The sequence below is a fragment of the Eptesicus fuscus genome, chromosome 6, assembly GCF_027574615.1.
Source record: "Eptesicus fuscus isolate TK198812 chromosome 6, DD_ASM_mEF_20220401, whole genome shotgun sequence".
NCBI lineage: Eukaryota > Metazoa > Chordata > Mammalia > Chiroptera > Vespertilionidae > Eptesicus > Eptesicus fuscus.
In genome coordinates this window covers 92,989,695-93,009,272 of record NC_072478.1, presented here as the reverse complement: position 1 = coordinate 93,009,272, position 19,578 = coordinate 92,989,695, and the positions used below count along the sequence as shown (strand labels likewise).

General features: G+C 42.2%; 1 long non-coding RNA gene across 1 annotated transcript in view; it reads right to left on the bottom strand.

The window, feature by feature from the left end:
• Window positions 1–19,100, bottom strand: part of LOC129149350 (uncharacterized) — a 35,248-nt gene extending 16,148 nt beyond the window's left edge. Inside the window, exon 1 of the long non-coding RNA XR_008556268.1 lies at window positions 18,899–19,100. This is a non-coding gene — a long non-coding RNA (uncharacterized LOC129149350). The remainder of the gene's footprint in view (window positions 1–18,898) is intronic.
• Between the last annotated feature and the right edge of the window lie 478 nt (window positions 19,101–19,578).

The window sequence follows — 19,578 nt, the reverse complement described above, 5'->3', positions numbered from 1 at the left end:
ACCACACCCACTTCACCAGCAGACAGAAATCCGCCTGGGTGACAGCCAGCAGATCAACACTGGGGACGATTGTTACAGTTGTCATTGCCTGGCATAACACACACAGTGAAATTTTACTCAACAGAGTAACCCTGTATTAATTATATTTTTCATTGTTAAGACTTTTTCACTGGTTTAAATAGCTCCTTCCATGTGCTGCCTGAGAGTAAAACCAGATATGTCCACTACTAATTGTGTTATAATGAAAGAGTCCATTGTCACAGTGTATTACATGTACCACCTTTTTCCAGTGGCACAATCCCAGCTTATGACAGCCAGAGCACAACAAGGGGTGGGGAGGAAGAAGAACCAAAAGCATAAGTAGCATATAAAATAGAATGAAAAAGATAATAAAGACAAAGTCTGATGTCATGGTTATGACTTTTGGCAAGAGCCCTCCACATTCAAGCCTGGCTTCTAGAAAAATGAGAAGAAAAAGCCCAAACCAGAGATTTTCAACAGAATCCTCTCCTTGCTACTCAGAAGGTGTGGTCCACAGAGCAGCAAGCGGCCTGGCGTCACCTGAGAGCTTAAGAGCAATGCAGAATCACAGGCTTTACCTGGACCTGCTAACTCAGGCTCTGCATCGTAACACATAGACAGGGGACATGCATGCACACTAAGGTCGGAGAAGCACAGTCTAGCTTCCCGGGGTATGAGAAAGCAAACACCTCCTAAGGATTGAGGGCCAGTCCTTACAGTTTGGCTCGAATAAACCTGGCAGAAAAGGCTAAGAAAGGAAGTAAGGTTTTGATTTTTTCAATATGTTACAGCACCTTTTGTTCACAGATTTTGAGACAGTCAACGTGTGGTTCTATCAGTGCATTTAATTTCTGAGGTAACTACATAGTGCTTTCCACAGTGGCTGCATGAGTCTGCACTCCCACCAACAGTGCACGAGGGTTTTGTTTTCTCCACATTCTCACCTGATTTATTGATGGTAGCCATTCTGGCAGGTGTGAAGTGAAATCTCATTGTGGTTTTAACTTTCATCTTTCTGATAATTGGTGACATTGAGCATTTTTTCATATCTATTGGTCATCTGTATATCCTCTTTGGAAAAGTGTCTATTCAGGTCCTTTGCCCATTTTTTAATTGCTTTGTTTGTCTTTCTGGTGTTATATAAGTTCTTGATGCAGTGTGAAGATGATGATTTACTGAGTTGTATACTTGTATGTCCTTGCAAACCAATGTCACCCCCAATAAATTCAATTAAAATGATAAAAAATAAAAGAATGAAATATTAAAATATGAAAAACATTTTAAAATAGACTACAAGAGTAAGCAATAATGGAAGCATGGAGACCAGCTGGTAGCTTCTGGAATAATGCAAATCAGAGGTGATAGGAGCCTGGATGAAGGGTAGCAGCAGGAGTGGTGAGAAGTGATCCGATTCTGGAGACATTTTGAAAGTAGTGCCGTTTGCTCATGCTCTGAATGTGGGGTGTCAGACTCAAAAATAAAATTAATTAAGGATGATACCAAAGCAACTGGAAGATTGGGGAAGATGTGAGTGGAGCAAGTTTGTGGGAGGAAGATCAAGAGTTCATTTTGAACATATTGAGTTGAGATGTTTCTTCAACAGTGAGTTAAAGATTCCAGATACAGGAGGTCAAAGATGAGGTACCGAGTGAGAGAAATAAACTTGAGCATCAACAGTATTTGAAGGTGCTTAAAGCCATGAGATTGGGCAAGAGTCCTTTGAGGAGAAATAGAGATTGATAAGGAGATCAAAACCTGAGCATGAGGCACCCCAACAGAGGTTGGGGAGAAGAGGGAGAACCACCAAGAAACCGAAGAGCAACCAGTGAGGCAGGAGAACCGAGATCTGACCAAGGAGGATACGTCATTCTATTTGTTCTTCTGCAGCAAGATAAAATTTTAAAGACTTAGTCAGTGAAATGTTTTGTTTTATATTTGTTTCTCTTTGTCAGAGTGTGATGTTTTCCCTTTCCTGACCCTTCTTCTGTTTAAACAAGACCTTGGTCTCATTCTCTTGGGGAAAGTGGACACAGAAGAAACACAAACACAGTAAACGTCACCTTTAAGTTTCCAAAAGAGTTCAAACGTAAACAAGTGTTTGTGGGGTGTGTTTTTTTTTTTGGGGGGGGGGGGAGTGCTTAGCTACTTTTTTTGACACAATGAGAAAGTAAGAAAACTTCTCTGGACACTTGGCATGGAGAAGAGTTATAAGGAATGCAAGAGATGCTTTTGAAGAGGTTTTACTCCCAGTTCTATCACTTCTTGGTGCATGATTTGGGGAAGGCAGTAAGTTTTGTAAGCCTCAGTTTCCTCATCTCTGGGAAGGAGCCCTGTATTTGGCCCCTTCCAGTGTAGTCCAAAAATGAGGGAATAATAGTCATACACACACACACACACATACACACACACACACACACAACACACATGTCCAGAAATTTGGGAACAGAAGGCACCTATGCCTGGAATCCTGGAAGACTACAGTTTTGCAGTATTCTGCATATCACCAGGGCATTAGAGCAAAAGACTATAGGTAGCTGCAGGGGGAGGTGTGGGAGGATAGATGAATTTTCTCATGGGACATAAAAATTAGGAGTGATAAAAGGATGCAAATCTGAAGAGGCCTTGCAACAGGAATAAATGGACATCATAGTGATATACGGTATAAATACTGTGTTAGTTGGGATAGGCTAAGTTGTGCTGCAATAACAAATACCACCCCCTCCTCTCAAATCTCAGTGGCTGAAAAAAATAAAAGTATATTCCATGCTCATGTTATATGTACATCACAGGTAGACAATAGAGTTCTGCTCACTGTAGTCCCTGAGGGACCCCAGATGACAAGTAGCAGCCTTCTTGAACAATGTCACTTGCTGTGCAGAGAGAAAGATTTCTCAAAGGTGTCACATCAGTGACATGCTTCGTCTAGAAGTTACACATGTCACATACACAGAAATAGTCATATGACCCAGCCAACCACAGGGGAACAAAAGTATAATCTGTTCTGGCTGGTGTGGCTCAGTTGACTGAGTGTTGTCCTGTGCACCGAGAGGTCAGTCACCCATTGATTCCAGTCAGGGTCACATGCCCTGGTTGTGGGCTTGATCCCCAGTAGGGGGCGTACAGGAGGCAGCCAATCGATGTTTCTACTCTTTCTCCCTTTACCTTCCTCTCTCTCTAAAATCTATAAAAACATATTTTTTTAAAAAGTATACTCCTACCTTGTGCCCAGGAAGGATAATCATTCTTCACAATTTGATATATATCTGTATGTGGACACCCCCATTTTTATTAAAACACTAACATATTATCACTCATTCATTCATTCAGTAAATATTTACCAAACACTCTATGCTAGGAGCTGGAAATTAAAAAGTGTTCTGTACTTCTTCTTGAAAATCTACATCTTTCTTTTAAATGGCTTTCTGCTGTCATGTTATATAATTGTACCATAATGTATTTAACTTCTCCCTTTTTGACAAACATTAAGATTCTAATTTGCTACCATTAGTTATGTACATATGAGATTTCAATTAACTTCCTTTAAATGCATCCTACAAACACACACAGTTTTCCTAAAGCAGTTTGCTGTATTATACTTCTTCCTTTTTTCTCAACACTTGGCACGGTATTTTACACACAATGGGTGCTTCAACATTTACTCAATAATCACAACCTGATCAAGAACACTTAAACTTTCAGTATGACTTCTGTTTTCTAATGTTTCAATGAGAGACTGAATTCTTGAGTTTAAATATAAAAACTTGTCTGAATTGAATTCTAAACCTTCCAAATAGTAATTTGTTATTAAAATTGAGTAATCTTTTTTTATATATTTTATTAATTTTTTACAGAGAAAGGGAGAAGGGTAGAGAGTTAGGAACATTGATCAGCTGCTTCCTGCATACCCCTACTGGGGATGTGCCCGCAACCAAGGTACATGCCCTTGACTGGAATTGAACCTGGGACCCTTCAGTCCACAGGCTGACGCTCTATCCACTGAGCCAAACTAGTTAGGGCTAAAATTGAGTAATCTTAATTACTCAAAAAGAACCAGTAGATATAAATGTATATGATGATCTAGTAATACCACAAAATAATACCAATAAAGAGTTGTTTTTTAATCCTCACCGAAGATATTTTTCCATTGATTTTTAGAGAAGTGGAAGAGATGGGGGGAAAGACAGAGAGAAACATCGATGTGAGAGAAACACATCATTTGTCTGCCTCCTGCACACATTCTGACTAGGGCCCGGGCTGGGGAGGAGCCTTCAACCAAGGTACGTGCCCTTGACAGAAATCAAACCCAGGACCCTTCTGTCCACAGGCCAAGGGTCTATCCACTGAGCCAAACCAGCTAGGGCAAAAGTTAAATTTTTAAGTTCTGAAAAAATAAATGCATATATATACATATACACACACATATATATTTAAAACCCCAATTCTACTTTGTAGATTTTAGTTATAATTCACTCCAGTTTGTTAAAAGGCTGCTTTGGGGCTTTCCCACCAGCAGCTTGGAGTTTTTAATATGTTCTCATTATGAATAAAAATGTGTGTATAAAAGAACAAGTTTTCAAGCTGGCTTTTGAAAAAGTCCCCAGAGAACTGCTGTGGATAGCTACTGACGTGAGGAAAACCCAACATTCACCATGTGATAGTATCTCTGCACCCCCACGGGGACCCTTCCCAGAGGCTGCCTGGGGACCAGCGCCCGCACTGCACTCTCTCTGTGACCAACAGCAGGGAAAAAGCCTTCTTCTGTCCCCTCCAGAGGCCAGCCTGCCGGCCGATGTGGGTGCCAGTAAATGACAAGTGAGCACACACGGTCTGTTTGCACTGAATGGGATTGACATGGGCTATCGCCTAGTAAAGTGCTTATGAAATGTGCACTTTTTTCCCCCTTTTGGGCGGTGGGGGGTGGACTTAATAACCAAGGAAACCATGTCCTTGCAGATTGTGAACAGAACTTCAACAGCACTGAGCACTAACTATGCCTCTCACCCACCACAGTTTGTACAAAGCATGTCAGTGATGACTGTGAGGGGGCAACAAAGGTTGAACTTCAGAAAACTGGTCATTTGTGAACCTGGAAGATGAGAGGAACTTCTCCACATTTAACAATACAGAAACTAGCAAGAATTGCTGGGCATAGAAAAGTTCAAACATAAGGAGAGAAAAATGATACCTGTGAGTAGCCTAGAGCAGTGTTTTTTTAAACCTTTTTGACTGTGACCCACAACATGAGAAATACGTTTACATCATGACCAGTGCAGACTCACATATACACTGAGTGGCCAGATTATTATGATCTCTGAACGCATAATAATCTGGCCACTCAGTGTATATCCTATATAGTAAAAGGCTAACATGCAAATTGTCCCCTCGACCAGGAGTTCGACCAGCAGGCAGGCCGGCCAACCACCCATGTCCTCTCCCCCTGTCCAGGCCCGGACCCCACCCATGCACGAATTCATGTACCAGGCCTCTATATATATATATATATCGAGAGAGACAGAGAGAGAGAGACAGAGACAGAGAGAGACAGAGAGAGAGGCGCCAGATTATTATGCATTCAGAGATCATAATAATCTGGCTACGCAGTGTATATGCAGACACATAACTGAAATAATAATATCATTACAATGTAATAGTTTCTATTCTATTCTATTCCATTCCATTACAGTTTTCAATGAGGTTTGTGACCCACTAAATTCATTTCAGGACTCACTGGTTCATGGTTTATCATTACAAATGGTCAGCAGCTATCCACTGAAATTAGAAAAAAAAATAACTTTCATGAAAGACTGAAAATGCGGGCACGTAACTGTCACATACCTCAAGTTTCAGAATCACAAAGACCTGGGTTTTAGTCCCAACTCTATCGCTAGTGTCTAACTTCGGAAGGATGCTTAAACTTTATAAGCCTCAATTGCTCCATCTGTGAAATGGGGATAATAATAGTATTTATTATGTTTATTAGGTTCTCAAATGATAGCTATCACCAACATCAGGAGGAGGATGACGATGGTGATGTACTCACTCATCTTGAAAAATGTCCCACAAAAGGGAACATAATCCAGGGCAGAGCAAGCCCTACAAAATGTAACAACCTTCTCTATAGGGATCATTTCATTTCTGAATTATATAGTCACACAAATAAGGGTTTTCTGGAAAAATGGTGGTCATGTGTTCCAAATCCAAGGCATGATTTAAAAGATAATTCTAAAACAAGTACATATGCAGGCATATTCATGGCATCTCACAACAGTCAAGAAGAGAAAACTGCACAAATGACCATCACAGATGAATGGACAAATATTCAACACAATAATATTCAACCATCTTATATAATAAAAGCATAATATGCAAATTGTCCCCTTGAAGGAGAGTTGTCTGGGAGTTTGACCAGGGAGTGGGGCCATACAGAGGAAGGGAGGGAGGCCCTGGCCAGTGGCAGCACAGCAGGAGGCCCCAGCTGGCAGCAGCAGGCAGCCAGGGGAAGGGAGGGAGGCCCGGGCCGGCAGCTGCTAGGGACCCTACCAGTGCACAGATTTCGTGCACTGGGCCTCTAGTCTGTATATATAAAAGCGCAGTGACCAAACAGCAGAACGACCAGTCGATCAGTCACTATGATGTGCACTGACCAGCAGGGGGCAGACACTCAACGCAGGAGCTGCCCCCTGGTAGTCAGTGCGTCCCCAGAGTGGGAGCAGCCACTCAGAGGGCGGGTCCACAGCCACTCTACTGACCAGGATGTGTGGTATTCCCACAGCAGGCCGATCCCCACAGGCCACGCCCCCACCAATGCACAAATCCGTGCACCAGGCCTCTAGTAAGGGGAATAAAGTGCTAATGGATGCTACAATGTGAACAAATCTCCAAAACCAGGCTAAGTGAAAGAAGCCAGACACAAAAAGTCACCTGTTGTATGATTTCATGTAAATGAAATATTCACAACAGGAAAAGCCATAGAGACAGAATGCAGATTGGCAGTTGCCAGGGGCTGAGGGGCGGAGAGAGAGGGAGGCAAATACCCTTAATGGGTAAAGCCTTTTACTATGGGGTGATGAAAACGCTTTGGAACGAGACAGAGATGGCAGTTGCACAACATTATAAATGTACTTAATGCCACTGAATTGTTTGCTTTAAAAAGGTTACTGTTATGATATTTGACTTTCGCCTCAATAAGTTATTTTTCTTAAATGACAATGCCTAATACGTAGGAAGAAACCCAATAATTATTAGTAAATTTTATTACCAGCGCCCTCCACATAAATATAATATCATTATTACATTGTTATTCTTAAATGATTGGTACAATCCAAAGGCATTAAATCTGTCTTAATAACATTCTGACTAAAAAATAAAAAATAAACCACAGATTCTCCACAAGAAAGAAAAGGCAGCGTCTTAAGAGAGCAATATATGTAACAACACACACAGCTCCCACAGAGCCACACAAAGAGTTGGAAGTGGGACCACCCAGCCAAACCTGAATGCAAAAACATGGCACAAACCTAAAGGAAGAAAGTTAATACCAATGAGTATTTTCAAAAGGCAAACTTATTTATTAAATCTGGAGGTGATGCCCATAATGGGGAAATTGCTCCCACAGCACCAAGCCTCATTCAACAAGTTGCAGGAGAAAAAGAAAGAGAGAGGTTGAGAGAAAACAAACTGATTTTTCATACTGAGATATATTTACATACAACATTTTGTAACTTTGTGTGGAACATTTTGATTTGATACATTAATTTTGCAATATGATTGACACTACAGCATTAGTGAATACTTTCACAGCATCACATCTTGATCATTTCTTCTAGTGCTAGGAACAATTAAGACCTAGTTTCTTAGCAAGTTTAATTTTATAATAGAGTGTTGTGGTCTATAAGCACTGGACTGTGTATCAGGTCTCTAGGACTTATCTACTAGCTACACAAAATAAAATTTAATAGGAGCAATGTGACACCTTATATTTAAGTGGTTTATAAAATGTACAGAATGGGGTAAATCTGGGTTAGGAGGTATGCATTTTTAAAAATATATATATATATATATATATGGTTTAAATTAGATAACTGCTTTGTGGCTGCTTAAAAAAAAAGTTAGGCCCGGCCACTGTTTCTCAGTGTTGAGTGTCAACCTATGGACCAGGAGGTCATGGTTCGATTCCCGGTCAGGGCACATGCCCGGGTTGCAGGCTTGATCCTGTGTGTGTGGCTGGTGGAGGGGGGGGGGGGGTGCAGGAGGCAGCCAATCAATGATTCTCTCTCATCATTGATGTTTTATCTCTCTCTCCCTCTCCCTTCCTCTCTGAAATCAATAAAGATGTATTTTAATTTTTTTAAGTTACATTTCATTGATAGAATGTCCATGTTTGAAGAAAGGAAGGTAACAGTCCCACTGTAATCACTGTACTGAATACCACATTTTAACAGAGACACTGAACCACTGTCATATAGTCAACGGAGAACATAGTAGTTGGCAAGGGGTATAGGAAAATACTCCAAGAAAAACTGAAAGGATTTTGTGCAGGTCAGGGAAAGCAAAGACAAACACAGTAAGAAGAAATTGTAAACAGTCAAAATTACCCACAAAAAAACTCTAACCCACCTGTAGAATACATACATACATGCTATTGTTTATATACTCTGAAGCTTAAAAACATCGAAGGGAATGAGCAAATGGGAAGTGTCCATGCCACCAAATGAGCTTCCAATCTGGTGGCAGAGACACAAACTAAGGGGCTTAAAACAACAGAAATGTATTCCCCACAGCTCTGGAAGCAGGTTCTGAAGTCAAGGTGTCCCATGTCAGTGTTACCTATACTAGCCACTTCCCTCTAAGTCTGAAATGATTTCTAAGGAAATGCTTCTTTTAAATCTATAGGGAGGGGGAAGTAATAGGAGCAGACATGAAACAAGAGTGGCCATGAGTTGATCACCGTTGACTCTGGGGGATGAGTACACGGGGGTTCATTATACTCTTCTGCCTACTTGTGTGTATATTTTAAAAGCAAGTCATAAAGTACCAAGAATAAAATGGTAGTTTCGCCTGGCTAGCATGCTCAGTGGTTGAGCATCGACCCATGCACCAAGAGATCAAGTTTCTCTTTCATCCATGTTTCTCTCTCTCTCTCTCTCTCTCTCTCTCTCTCTCTCTCTCTCCCTCTCTCTCCCTCCCTCTTCATCTCTCTCTAAAATCAATAAAAAACATATTTTTTTCAAAGTTAGTTTTGTAAAATGTGTGCACTCACCAGTGTGACTGCAGCATGTCTATGCATATCTCTGTGCATGTATGATTATAGTGTATGTGCACATGTATGCATGCATGTGTGCAAGCAAGTATGCACACGTATGTATGAAAGGATATATACCAAAGGGTCCAGAGTGCCTCTTTGCCTCAGGCCATGTAGAAGAGTGATGGATAGTCTAGGCTTTAGTCAGGCTACCTTTCAAATCCAAACTCTTCCCCCTCTTAGGTGAAACGAGAATTTGATCTTGGAAAACTTACTTAATCCCTATGTTCCTCAACTTCCCCATCTATAAAATGGGAATGATGGTAGGAACTACCTCCTAAGGTTATTAATGAAGCTTGAATATAGTAACATATGTAAAGTTCTTAGAACACTGCTTTGCACTGTTTTTATTTTTAGTAACATCATGGGCAATTTATACTCTCTCCTTTCCATTTTTCCTATTGTCCAAAAGTTTTTTAGTAACTTTATAACCTGAAAGGGGGGGAAGCTTTTTTATTTTAGCAAAATAAACAACGAGGAATGGAAAGAGAAAGGGAGGGAGGGAAGGATGGCGGGGAAGACTTGCTTTCTAGGGCTAATTTCAGTTTCTCCTACATCTGAATTCTGTGCCTTTATTGGATTATTTGAATTGCTATTATTGAAGAAGACTCGAGGCGATTTTTTTCCTAGAAAATAAGAAATTCTTTTGTAATACAAATGGCCTGTCTCCAGAGTGTTTATCCTGTAACGTGGGGACTGGAAGTTTCTTAAAGGCAGGACAAACACGAGTGCCCATCTAGATAACAGTAATCTTTTTTCTTTTCCTAACTTTAATTTTTGTAAACATACAAAAGTTTTAAAAAATAGGATGAACCCGTTGCTGCCACTTTATTTTGATAATAGTTAGCATGTTTGCTTTCTCTCTATAACACACACTGATATGCTTTTTTTTTTTTTTCTTTTTTGCTGAACCGATGAAGTTGCAGGCATCACCCTACTTTGCCCCTAAACACTTCGCCACGATGACGCAGAAGAGATTCACTGTGAAACAAGTCAAGAAAACAACTAGGTCAGGTCATGCTGAAAGAGGATCAAGTTACTTCGCTCCAAAGTGTCTCCAACTAGAAATGGCTCATGGAGTGAGAAATGGTTGAGAAGCAATACAGTTTGTGCTTTTCAGGTGCCCTTTGTTGGGAGTATAGTTCTTAAACATTTATTCATATTGCTGTCATTACCCTTGTGTTAGTACCAGATGACTAAATGCTGTTGAACTGTTTTCATTTAAAAAAAAAAAAAAGAATGAGGGCATTCTCCTAAATACAACTAAAATAGTATAAGATAATGGCAATTACATTCTTACACCACACCAATAAACATTGCCACGCAACTATTTATTCATCACACAAATATTTATTGAGGACTTACTATCAACCAGTCAGCGAGCTAAAGCAATGCTCTAATAACTATGACCCTGGCTCATGAAGAGGGAGACTGCCACTTTAACACAGTCACGCGGATGACTGCACATATGTACAAATGTGGTGAGTGTCACTAAGGAAAGGGCCACGGCGTGTTTACTTCAAACTTACCATGATTACCTGCTACTACCAACAATGTTAGCACTGATTGTTGTACTAATTAGGTTTCCAGTCTCAAGCGACACAAACCCAACTGACACCAGGTTAAGGGAAAACAGGAATGTACTGGCTCACTCTAGGCACACCAGAAGCAGGAGCTTAAAATTCAAGCATGTCAAACTCACAGCCAGCGGGCAAGGCATGTGGCCGCCTACCACCAAGTTTGACATGTTTGGCTTAAATGATGGCTCCCTTTGAACCTCCAGACCCCACCTCCCTCTTCAGTGTTGATTTCATTCTCAGGGAGCCTGTGTCCATGTGGCCCGAAGGATGGCACTGACCAGCCAGGTATATGAGGACCTATACCATCCTAGATCCAGCAGAAAGAAGAGGCGATCTCCCAACTCTTAGAGAAGATCACATTTGCCCATGTTGGGTCAGGTGCTCTTTCTGAACCAATCCTTGAGGCCAATGCTCAGGCTGGGTCCCATGCCCACCCATTGTGCCTGGGGGGTGGGAAGGATTGATGCCATCCAAACTCTAAAGACTGATTATTGCATCATGTAAAAGGTAACACTGTGGCCGTGCCTGAAATTCTGCCTCTCCACAGGTGCTGAAGGCCTTCATAGTGCAGTGCAGACACCGAACCCGAGGCAAGCAGGTAGGGATAGGAGCCAGGGCTTCCAGATTCTAGCTTGGTCTATGTCTTAACAAGCTGAGCCCACCAGAGGTCAGGGCAGAGCACAAAGCTGGAATGGTCCAGGAGCCAGCTCTTCAACCCTGCTCCAATCAGCAATGCACACCCGCAGTCCCTGGGAACACAGAGGCTCGCCGGTCAGAAACACAGCCCAGGCTGCAGCAATGTTGCCTTCAGACTGGCTTCCTAAGGGACAGGCTAGACTTCGGAGCAGGTGTACACAGTGTGAGGGAAGTGAGTGTTAAAACACTGTATTCTGCAGCTGCACGTGTTCTGCTGAAAAATACAGCTTACCAGGGCCCCAGAATAATGCAAAGTGAGATAGTAAATGTACCAGTGCGAACGGCCAGAAACACAGAATTCTCGTCTCTGCTCCCTCCTCACTTTCCACTACCCTTATGCCTGCTCACCAAGAGTCCACCACACAGCCCTTGTGGGCGTCGCTCAATAGTTGAGTGTCAACCTATGAACCAGGAAGTCACCATTTTATTCTCGGTCAGGACACATGCCTGGGTTGCAGGCTCAATCCCCAGTAGGGGAGGCAGCCAATCAATGATACTCTCTCATCATGATGTTCCTCTCTCTCTCTCTCCCCCCTCTCCCTTCCTCTCAGATATCAATAATATATATAATTAAAAATAAAAAAAAGTCCGCCACACCAACTGCATTTCTGCAACTCCATCATGCCAAGCCCCTTCCGACCTCAGAGCCTTTGCACTGGTGGGACCCTCTGCCTGGAAAGTCCTTTTCCTGGATCTTTGCATATTGGGCTCCTTCCTGTCCAGGAGGTCTCCCTGCACTTTACATGGAGTGTGAAGATCACAAGCTCCATGGAGCCCAACCGAAAGACACGGAAAGTCGGCAGAGTGCTCGACACAAACAGCTGTCAGTACAAGCTGAACGAGAAATGGAGCTGCTGTGCAGGCAGAGCACTCCGGGGCCAGCAAGGCCTCCTGCCGTGGAAGGCAGAGCTTTGCAAACTCCCGCAGTGGCCTCCCGACAAGGTTCATTTAAATACGTACCCAGCACCTCCATGGCCCTCAAAAGCATTGCCTCTAAATAACCAAAGCGCTGAAGCTTTGAAAGGCTGCCAGGTTTTTAGGGCAGGGAAACTGCTCAATAGAATCTATAATGAACACATGTCATTCTCCACTTGTCCAGACCCCTAGAATGTACATCGAGAGTGAATCCTGGTGTAAACTATGGACCTTGGGTGATGTGTCAATGGAGGTTCATCTGTTGTAACAGATGTACCACTGTGGTGGGGGATGTGGATAAGTCTATGCGTGTGTAGGGTAGGGGTCCAATCTCAAATGGACGAAGAGGTGGCTTCACTCACACGCCTGGTGGCTGGCAGAACAGTTGGTGTAGGGGGCCTCCTCTGGGCCTTTTTTCTTTGCTCCTGTGTTTTCTCATCTTCTTAGGAGGCTGACCTGGGCAGCAAGCGAGAGCAAGCCCAATGCACAGTTTTCAAACCTCTGCTTGCATCACATTTCTTAATGTTCCTTTGACCAAAGCGGGTCATATGACCAAGCCCAGATTCCAGAGGAGGAGAAATAGACTCCATATCTCTCTCTCTCTCTCTCTCTCTCTCTCTCTCTCTCTCTCTCTTTCTTTCAGAGAGGGGGGAGGGAAGGAGGGAGGAAGGGAGAGCGAGAGAGGGGGAGAGAGAGGGGGGGGTGAGAGAGAAACATCAAAGATGAGAATCACAGATCGGCTGCCTCCCGCACACACCCCCAACTTGGGAAGGAGCCTGCAACCCAGGCATGTGCCCTAACGTGACCTCCTAGAATTGAACCGCAACCTCTGGTCGACACTCAACCACTGGGGCACACTGGACGCCACCTCTCAATGGAAGGATGAGCAAAGTCATGTGGCAAAGGGGAGTACACTCTGGGATGGGAGGAATTTGCAGCCACGGTATAATCTACCTAACTGTAAGTATTTAAACAACAACGATGTGCATTCATTTTCTAGGTAGTGACTGTAAATATATGACTTAAATAACTAACTTCTCATGTTAGCCCACTGTGGTTTGATTCTTTAAAAAAAGGCTTTTCCACCAATAACAAGTTTATTGAAGAGTTAACGATTTTGCTTTTCACAGAGCTCTCTTGTGCAAATCTCTTGTCCAAATGAGTCAACTGAGACATTTCTATAAACATACTATTTATATCAATGCTTAAAAAAAACAACATTATTCCCTCCCCGGAAGCCCACTCAGAGAAACTTACCAGACATGGGGTGGTATGTATAATTTGAAAACATTCAAATAAACCACACAATTTTATAATTAGAAAAATGCAAAATAGATTACTATTTTTATAGTACAAATTACAGAACACATCACACTTATAAAATGGAGAGATGGTTTTTAAAACTTGAGAAACAGCAAACAAATACTGGAAAAATTCCAGTTTCAGGTATACCCGAGCTTGGCAGAAGCTATTTCTCTCCCAAAGAGACCCTGCGGTCACAGGGTCCAGGCAGAGAGAGCGCATCCCTGAAGCAACCACAGGAATATCCTCCTCCGGGCTCCGTCTAACCCTGGCTGCTTGGCACCTGGCAACCTGACAAGTGTTTTACATCCAAAAGGTCAAGCTCCGACTGAATCTTCCCAGAGCCTCTGCTGGAGGCAACCTTGCCACTCACGCCTGGATGCCCCGGCCTGGCGTCTGTCCCCTGCCCCTGCCATTCTGACAGCTGTGGAGGACGGGACCCAGGTTCCCAGCAGCCAGGGCTGTCAGGGTGTGTGACAGAAGCCCTTTTGCTGAAGGTCAAACTCTCATTCTCTCTTTCCTTCAGCATGTCCATCTTAATAATTGTTTGTATTTTTCTGCTACTTTATAGTCTTCAAAACATTTTCCCTTTCACACTCTCGTTTGATCCTCTCCAATAGGAGCTTCCTTTTGTAAGAGCTAACAGGCCCAGAGAGACCAGGCAATGGAGAGTCCGGAGAAAGTATAACACGTGGTTAAGAACAAAGGCTCCAGAGCGGGACTCCTGCCAGTTACCAACCAGGTAACCTTGAGCAAGTTACATAATCTCTCCCTGACTCAGTTTCCCTACATATTAAATAACTTTCCTATTTTAAAAGGTTTCTGTAAGAACAAAGTATAAATGAAATGTCTGGCATATAACAACAGCACAATAAACTGTCCATATATTTTCCTTCTTTGTACTGCTTCTGCCATCACATAGCTAGTGAATAGCAAAACATGGACTGAACCAGAACGCATATCCATGGGCCTGAGAAGTCATACTACTCACATCCGTCTTTCAACAAAGAGAGTGAGGGTTCTGACTGTTCTGCCTTCCCAAGTGAGAAGCAGTGATCCCATGAAGCCACCTAGAGGTCTCCATTAGACCCATCTTCCTAAAAGGAAATATTTTTAAATTTTATTTTAATCCTCACCCGAGAACATGCTTTCTTAATGATTTTTAGAGAGAGAGGAAGGGAGAGAGAAACATCAATGTGAGAGAGAAACATTGATCAGTTGCCTTCCTTACGCAACCCAACTGGGGATTGAACCCAAAACTTAGGTATGTGCCCTGATGGGGAATCGAACCCACAACCTTTTGGTGTGTGGAATGACACTCCAACCAACTGAGCCACCCATCCAGGGCTAAAAGAAAACTTTTTCTTACAGCTTTTTGAAACTTCAGAAAAACAAACAAACAAACAAAAAATAAACAGGGCCTTGAACTCTTTTAATTACAGAAAGAAAGAAAGAAAGAAAGAAAGAAAGAAAGAAAGAAAGAAAGAAAGAAAGAAAGAAAGAAAGAAAGAAAGAAAGAAAGAAGAGAGAGAGAGAGAGAGGGAGGGAGGGAGGGAGGGAGGGAGGGAGGGAGGGAGGGAAGAGAGAGAGAGACAGACAGACAGACAGACATTACCAAAAACCGTTTGTCCTCAGAATACTGTGAGCCTTTCCCTCTATAGCCTATCATTCTAATCCAAGAAAGTCGCTATTTCCGGGGAAAGCAGCTTTGCTGATAATCAAACTCCTGTTTGTAGCCAGGAGTTCCAAATACTTCCCAACCAACCTTTCATCAAATTTGCTTAAAAATCACCACATTTTAATTGTTTGAGTTCTTTTCCCTCCTTCCTCCCTAGGTAATTATCAATGAGTATGTAGTAAACAGGGAAAGGTTATAATATCCACAAGAAGAAAAGGAAAGTGAAAAACAGTCCACGAGACCTAGTCAATCAGGTTGCCACCCCCTGAATAATCCACGTTGATTCTGCCCACCATAAATAAAATTAAAAATGTGTAGTTACAGGATGCAAAAACAACCAAAAGCTTAGAAGCAGGAAAGAATTAAATTTCAAATGTAATAGTGACAATATAGGAAAGTATCAAATAGGAGAGAAAATGGAAAGACAGAATCCCCAGGAAATACATTAAACTGTGACTGTGAAAGACAAAGGGGATAGAGAGAGAGAAAGAAATAACATAGAAATTTACCTTCATTGCACTGTGTCTGACCAAGGAACAGTATAATGGATCTCTCACTGCCATTAAATTAAACATAAATTGCTTTGTTTCTAATTAACATCTGCCCAAGTCAAACGCAATGTGTGCAAGTCTTCTTTTTTAATGCCTTTCCTATACCACAGAAATATTATAACCAGAATGAGAGATTATGGATGTTTTCTAATAGCTTCCTCTAAAACAGAGGCCAAGCCTTATAGAAGATATATGTGAGAGTCATTGGAATTCTAAATGCATTTTCAAGGACCAGCTCTATTACAGTGCATAGCAAATGAATCCGTAATGAGGAGATATTCCAGACCAATTGTTTCCAAATTATGCTTTTAGATTATCTTCATTTCTCTTTTAAAAATATGACTTGTTATTTTTAGCATGTCAGAAGAAATCCTTGACTTTTTGGATTTGGGTCTCCTCATCTCTATTACTAAAGACCTTAAAGGCCAGGTTAATGAGGTCTTTTTGAGGGGTTTGTGGACCTCTGTCTATTTTTTGAAGTTTGTGGCATATGTCGGCAGCTGATTGGGATATAAAATGGGTGTTCAGAAGAAGGGTGCCCTCTGGGGAGGTGGGGTCTCAGGTGGTAAATTTCTGTAAGGCCTCTGTGAGGCATGAGAGGGAGAGAGCTGGGTTTTCCTCAAGGCCATGAGTGATATTATTAAGTGTATCATGGTTGACCACCTTATGGGCAGCCTTTTTGTTTAGAATAAAGACAGGCGGGGGGTGGGGGGGGGGGGAATTAGTACTGCACTCTTGCCAGCCACTGGGATTCAAAAGTGCCACATTCTTTCCTTACAAGGGGAGGGGCTGTATTCCTCCCTGTAGTTTCTGAAAGGCATGGCTAAAAGTAAGATTCTCCAGGCTGCCGTTGAAGGGGGTAGGGTGAAAGAGTAGTGCTGAGGATGCCTAGTCACCCCAGTGATTAAACATGTTTTGGAAGAAAGAGGCCTTGGTGAGAGTAAGCAGCCCCGGCATTTAAGAAAAATTTGTTACCCGACACGTGGAGGGCCACCCTGAGCTCCATCCTTTTTTTTTTTTTAAATATATTTTATTGAGTTTTTACAGAGAGGAAGAGAGAGGGATAGAGAGTTAGAAACAACGATGAGAGAGAAACATCGATCAGCTGCCTCTTGCACACCCCCTACTGGGGATGTGCCCACAACCAAGGTACATGCCCTTGACCAGAATCGAACCTGGGACCCTTGAGTCCGCAGGCCGACGCTCTATCCACTGAGCCAAACCGGTTTCGGCTGAGCTCCATCCTTTTAATGGTGATGCTCTTAGTGGAGCTGACTGAAGTGTTGGGCTCCATCAGCTTAAGGCCATTGTGTGGGTAGGTCCTGGGGACCTTCTGCCCCCGGGACGGTCCCTCTTCCAGGGGCTAAATTTGTGGCAGAGAGGGCACAGCCCTTGAGGTGGCATATGACTTAAAAGGGAGCCACCTGTTTTTATGGGAGGGCTCTCTTGCTTTTCCTCTGCCCTGTCTTAAGTGTTAAAAAATGCTGAAAGTTGCATCTTTTAGTTGCTCAGTGGGAGTCTGGGGTTCTAAGGCTAGTTTTGGTAATTTTTTCTAATGCCTGAGGCTGTCTATTGGATAAAGTGTATTTCAAAAATTTTCGGCCCTTACCAGACTCAAATAATTTCTTTAACGTGTTTTTTTATGTACTACTTTCCTTAGAGATAACATGCTAAGTGTTAGGTGATAGTGAGCTCCGCTCCTGGTAGTGGCAGGACTGTTAGGCAAGTGCCTGCAGTCTTGCAGCAAAGAAAGGATTAAACAGCTTTTGCTCCCTGGCAAACAGGTGGAGGGCGGGAGGGGGAGAGGAGGGGTTATAGAGGAAGGCAGGCAGATTGCCGGGGCTGTGAGGGAAGTTTTCCTCAAAGCCCTACCTTAGTAAAAGTGTTATAAGTATTAGCAAAACAAATTTAATTGGAGAACTATGCTACAATTTAGAGATTTATTTACAGGCCAGACTTCCCTGTCCCAGAGTTGATATTGGGGAAGAAAATCAATTTCTCTTTTTAAAGTTTGAGGGTCAGAAAAATCTTAGAGGAATCCATAGGCAGCAAAATATCAGACATATGTCGTAGCAATATCTTTACCAATACAGCTCCTAGGACAATGGAAACTAAGGAGAAAATAAACAAATGTGACTACATCAAAATAAAAAGCTTCTGTGCAGCAAAAGAAACCATCAACAAAACAACAAGAAAGCCCACTGCATGGGAGAACATATTTGCCAATGTTATATCTGATAAGGGTTTAGTCTCCAAAATTTATAGGGAACTCATACAACTACAAAAAGAAGATAAATAATCTAATCAAAAAATGGACAAAAGACCTAAATAGACACTTATCAGAAAGAATATATGCACCCCTATGTTCATAGCAGCACAATTTACAATAGCTAAGATTTGGAAACAGCCTAAGTGCCCATCAGCAGATGAGTGGATTAGAAAACTGTGGCACATCTACACAATGGAATACTACGCTTCGGTAAAAGAGAAAGACCTCTTACCATTCTCAACAGCAGAGATGGACCTGGAGAGCATTATGCTTAGCAAAATAAGCCAGTGGGAGAAAGATAGATTTCACATGATCTCACTCATTTGTGCAATATAATGAACATAAACTGATGAACAAAAATAGATCCAGAGATACAGAAGTATCAAACAGACTGTCAAACTTCAGAAGGAAAGCAGGGGAGGGTGGGAAGGGGGAAGAGGTCAACCAAAGGACTTGTATGCATGCATATAAGCATAACCAACGGACAGAATGAAATAAGGCTTTAAGGACATTCATACATTCATCTCAGGTAAAAACTGCTGTTTAAACTTTAACCCTGCTCTTTTGGCGCCTGCACGCACTTACTTGCTTAAACAATAGGGTAGTTACCTCAGGCCCCAGATTGAGACCTGGAAGCTCACATTAATCCACACCACATCACAAAGGTCATTTTCCTGTGCCTGTGGACCAGAACCACAGGAGATTGATTCCCACTGACTCAGTGGCTCCAGGAGTTGACTACCTTTAGATTATTAACCCTGCTCAGTCCTGCTTTTGTACAATTTGCTTTCGCAAGATAAGTCTGCATTCCAATGTCTAGAATTTAGAATTTAGCATTTAGAACAAAGGAAAATTCTTGTGGTTTAGACCTTTAAAAGGACTGCCTACACCTGGGACAGCGCAGTCATGAGTGTGGCTACCTGCATGTGGTGCTCTCGCGGCCGTCCTGGCCAGTTTCAATAAATCCTTGCCTGCTTTTTTTAATCAATTAGCAGCCTCCGGTGGTCTTATTTTTGACTCCAGGTTTTGACCCCACAACAAGAAGACAGTAGGGTGGTGAGGGCATGTGCTGGGAGATGGGAGTGGCCGGGGAGAGGTCAATAAGGGGAAAAGGAGACATAGGTTAATACATTAAACAATATAGAATTTAAATTTAAATAAATAAATAAAGTTTGAGGATCACGTTTTTCTAATTATTTAAGAGACAAATTTTGTGGTTTTCTATTTGAAAGAGAAGAGAAGAAATTATAGGAGAGAATGATGCC